Source organism: Montipora foliosa, unplaced genomic scaffold (genome assembly GCF_036669935.1).
Source record: "Montipora foliosa isolate CH-2021 unplaced genomic scaffold, ASM3666993v2 scaffold_423, whole genome shotgun sequence".
Lineage (NCBI taxonomy): Eukaryota > Metazoa > Cnidaria > Anthozoa > Scleractinia > Acroporidae > Montipora > Montipora foliosa.
In genome coordinates this window covers 227501-232500 of record NW_027179727.1, presented here as the reverse complement: position 1 = coordinate 232500, position 5000 = coordinate 227501, and the positions used below count along the sequence as shown (strand labels likewise).

Here is a 5000-nt window from a genome sequence, read left to right as displayed (position 1 = left end):
ATTTACGTGGGACTCCCTAATGGGCCAGTTTTTCTATCTGATAACGCTGGATCAACATGTGATTCACAGGCGGACAAGAGTAATTAATGTAAAGAGTCAGTTAAGTAGATCCCTTGAGCCAGCAACTTATCACCCCCAGGAAGATCGCAAATGGATTCACATTAATAACCCTTGTCCGCCTGTGAATCACATGTTGATTCAGCGTTATCACATAGAAAACTGGCCCATTAGGGAGTCCCACGTAAATGCCACACACTAAGTGATCAACCAGCCATGTTTGTCCTGATAGTGTAGTGGTCATCACACCCGACTAGTGATCAGGGGGACGTGGGTTCAAATCCCGCTCAAGGCAATTACAGTTTTCCCCAGAAGTTGTCCAGTGTTCCCCAGAAGTTGTCCAGTGTTGAGTTTCCTGTAACTTTCTCTCAATTTCTCCTCAACTTGGACTGTGAATCCATTTGCGATCCTCCTGGGGGTGATACGTTGTTGGCTCAAGGGATCTACTTAACTGACTCTCTCTATATATACATATATATAATGTTTAGAATGATTTCATTAGTAAAATTGTATTATGTTTAAAATAATCTCATTGCTAAAGGCACCAGAGACGAATAAAAAGATTTGAATTGTCATCCGTTTATCTTAAAGAATTTCAATGCAAAGGTTTTCAATACATACGTAGTGTAGGGGGCAGTTGAGTTGTACTTGTCGTCATCGAGTAGTTTGCTGCCAGAAAAAAAAAAAAGTAAAAAAAAATTATTGTTAGTAGTAAAAATCGTGGAAAGTCAGGATCTTTTCAACTTATTTCACAATGATTCGCTTCACTTTTCTTCTTGCGTAGTGTGTTGTTTATGTCTGTGATTGCTGATGTAAACTTGAGTCAAAGATGGAATGTATTCCAACCAGTAGTTGTTGCAATCAGGGGAAGTGCTTTGGAACAGAAAACAGTTAAAACAAGTTGGTGCAAAGGTATACATGATAGTTTAAAATCTAGTACCAGAAAAAAATAAAACTTATTGAAGTAACTCAGATTGAGAGAGAAGAAGTTTAATAGAACTGACAGACTACATGAACACTACTGCGAGTTTCTAGGGTTCAGAATAATAGTTTTAAAGTGGTACTATGATCAAAAAATCATTTCCTTTTTTCCTCAAATATTGAAAGCGTGTTCGCTTAGCACCTAACTGGATTTCACGGTCCGCCATTACCCACGTTCAAAACTGACCGATTGAACCTCAGAGGGTTGGAGCTAGAAAAAATGACGTCATTTATTCACTTGCTTAAAATTTTAGCGTGTAAACGCAATTTATTATATATGCAAAAGACGGGTTTATAAGTGTGAAGGCCCGAAACTCCCGTGCTGCATATTAATTCAGACGCGTACACACGCATTGCATTGTTAAACTGGCGAGTCTTTGACGCCATTTTCTCCTCGACCCAACTCTCTCAAGATTTTAAAGTTAGTAATGGCGGACCAAGAAATAAGAAAATTCCAGTTAAAATAAACAGATGTCTTTTCAAAATCAGAACTTCAAACGTGGGCCACTTAGTGTTTAGTTAACATACTTTTGAAATCCAAAGAAAAAAAAGAATGGTTTTTTTGGTCGTAGTACCACTTTAAGTATAACCAAAAGGACTGGACATCGGCTGGAGATGATACTAATTAGAGGATTAGCTACAACTTGCGTAAATACCAATGTGCATAACAAAGAAACAATTGTCATAAAACTACAGAAATAAATTTTGGTAGTTGTGGTTAAAACAAAAAGTCGAGAGGAAGAAACATGAAAAACAATGGTCGTACAGCTTTGCCGCGTCAGTCGAAAAGCAATCTTGCTCTGAATCCGTGATGATCATGTTAGAAAAAAAACCCAGCTTAAATGAATGTCAATTTACTCTGAAAAGCCGAAAATAGTAACACCGACAATGTTTTATTCATACTTTTCGGGAAGGGGGATGGGTAACAAGGTAGAAACTATTGTAAATCTCTTAAGAATATTATCATCGAAGAATGATTTTAATCTTTTTGATTAAATTTTTTTCTTAGGACTGCTCCTAATCTAAGATGCACACAGATATCGATAAGCGTCAAGCAGGAAGTGTCCCGTTAAGCCTAAGCGTCCACTATGTACCTACAACAATCCAGTGAACAATAGTTTTCGAATTATTTCAAAGTTAGGGTAATCGCAACCGTTTTATGTTAACTTGTACGATAGCTTTAGGAGGAAACTTTGTGATTGTTATTGCTGTTAATTTTCGTGTGATTGACTACTTGCCTGGAACGTAATGAACAACATATTGCATACTCAGAACATGTGCTCAATTTGCTCGTTTTAACCTGCGCTGCCTGCGATTTAGCTTGGAGCGTTTCTTTTGAGCTTTTCTCCCCGAATGAAATTGTGCTTATTTATTTGATATTTGGCAACAACAAGTTGCAGCCGTTTTTTTTTTGCGAAACGCGCCCCCCAAAAAAGGTAGCTCACATTCGAGCAACATTCCTTTTGCCTTGTTTTCACGGTGTATTAAACCAACCAAAAAGGTAAGGCAAATGAGTGTGGCGAAAATCAGTCATTGCGATTTTTGGCAGCCCCATGTAGGTACTTAGATTGAAACGCCGAAACAATCTCGACCGCCCAAGAAATAGTATTTATTTACGGCGGCAATAGTACGCATAATTTTGCAACAGTATATAGTACTAAAATTGTAAATGGTTTGAACCCAGGAGTCATATCATAAAGTAAAGTACGATCGTCCGGGTGAGTGTAGTCCTGAGAAGGACTGTTTGAGATGACATTGACTGACGTTTCAACAACCTGAGCGGAAGTCATCTTCAGAGTCAAGTGAGATGACTTCCGCTCAGGTTGTTGAAACGTCAGTCAATGTCATCTCAAACAGTCCTTCTCAGGACTACACTCACCCGGACGATCGTACTTTACTTTATAGTATATAGTACTGGAAACCATTAGTGCATTTGCTGGGTTACCGGCCGCAGATCGGAATTTGTGTTTTGACCTAGGCAAAACCTCATCTACCATAACCGAACGCCTTGCTATTACCTAGGTTTTTACACAAAAGGTCAGATTTTGACTACACTTTGTTTGCTTTAGTCTTAGCTCTGTTTACATACACAGTGGCAGTTGAACCGAAAACGTAAAAATTGGCCGTACAGGAAAACTTGATTTTGAAGTCAATAAAAGTATTGAATAATGTCATTATATTTGTATCCTTTCATTCTTTCGGTTAACGCGGTCGCTTTGAAAATGCAAACAACAGACCTGCACATTTGTGGTGATCGAGCGCACTGATGAAACAAGAGGTATTATTTGTCGAGTTGCATGATACAGTTTCAGAAAATGGAACTGTAGCTGTGATTAGCTCAATCCGAAAACGGAATGTCGTTCCAAAATGATCACCCGTTTCGTTCGTGGGAGGGTTGCGTGACACCGCCAAAAATGCCTGCTATTTATCAAGACTTTGGAAACTGTGTAGTGCTGTGTTTATTTAAAAAACAGACCCCGCAATTCGTTCTTGCTTCGTACGCAACTGCTTATCGGTATAGGAATTCTTTTATCTTACGCCATTTTAGTCCGGTATATGAAAGTCTACCCTCGTCAATAGTATCGATTCTGAAACCTCTGCTAGCAGATAATAGCTGGATCAATAGAGCATGCAAATGTGACGATAAACTTAAAAACCAACACCACCTCCGCACAACAAACAATCAGACATCAAATTGTTTGTGTGATGCATCTAGGTTAAATTGGCATTTGATGCAAGACTACTATCCTCAGTAAAATGTAAAATAATAAATGGATCTGAATATCCCAAAGAGAGGAAGGCAGCTCAAGCACACTCCCTAATCTCTGATTCCTGCTAGTTTCTAGTTATAAGTAATGTCAAAGTTAAGGAGAAGGGTAACAGGACACTTCGTAATGCTTATCAAAAATCTGTTTGCATCTAATTAAGGTCATTCCTGGACATGCTCAGTGAGTATTTCCTTACTTTGTGTTGCACTAAGAGACAGGCAGCTTCCGCTGCCAGGACTCCCGTAAGTGGCATAATGTGCCTCGAAGAATGAAGCTGAAGGAATGGAATCAGTAACAAATCGAACATGCAGGACATTGCTCGTGCTCCAAACACACCAAGGACTTTGATAACCACAGCGCTTTATTTGTATGGAACTCAATGGATAGTTTGAGTCAAATACTTCCACGTACTTATATGCACAGTCTTCTCCACCATATCCCAGAGAAAAGGTAGAAAACCGCAAGTAAATGTAGCTGCCTGGTGTTACAGTAATATCCCAGTTGCAGTCCAGGTGATGTGGGTAGCTAGATGGATAATACGGACTCGTGAAAGTTCCTGAAAGATCCGTCAAGCTGCCTCCACAGAAATCTAGGAAAAGAAAGAGCACTTTGTTAATCTTTCATATGTGGAGAAGGAATAGCTAAAGCATACTTGTTTGCTACCCGTATTTTCATTCTTCTCAATTGCCAGGGAAGAATCAAGCAACTACCAAAAAATATATATCATTCTAGGATGCAGAAGTTTTCAAGTGAGAAGCTGCTATAACATTGTACATTGACAACTTCAGTATTGGTCTTATAGAATACGCTACGACAGATTTTGACAGGACTTACCTATTCAATCTGAGTTTAGGATGCATATTAAATCATCACTTAAAGTGCACATGACTCGAAATTTCACCACCATTTCTTATTTCGTATCATTAAAATTCAAGCTTTGCTTGATAGGATTTCCTAGTTAGAATCTTTTTTTCCCAGCACTAACTTCGGCATTTTGGCCAAAAATTTGCGATATTTCGCGCGCAGCCAAAAACGTCTTCACGACGTCATCGGTTGTGTTAGATTGCAGCGGGTAATACAAACAACAATTCAAATTGGAGAGTCTGCAGAAAATATCGTGTTGGTGGCGTCCCTGGGCTAGTCAGCTGCAAAAATTCCAGTTGACTCCAGGTATATCAATGAATCTTTTTCCTA

General features: G+C 38.9%; 1 long non-coding RNA gene across 1 annotated transcript in view; it reads left to right on the top strand.

Annotated features, from left to right (window-relative positions):
• Window positions 1-2205, top strand: part of LOC137988645 (uncharacterized) — a 2979-nt gene extending 774 nt beyond the window's left edge. Inside the window, exons 2-3 of the long non-coding RNA XR_011120806.1 lie at window positions 842-969; window positions 2048-2205. This is a non-coding gene — a long non-coding RNA (uncharacterized lncRNA). The remainder of the gene's footprint in view (window positions 1-841; window positions 970-2047) is intronic.
• The last annotated feature ends 2795 nt before the right edge of the window (window positions 2206-5000 follow it).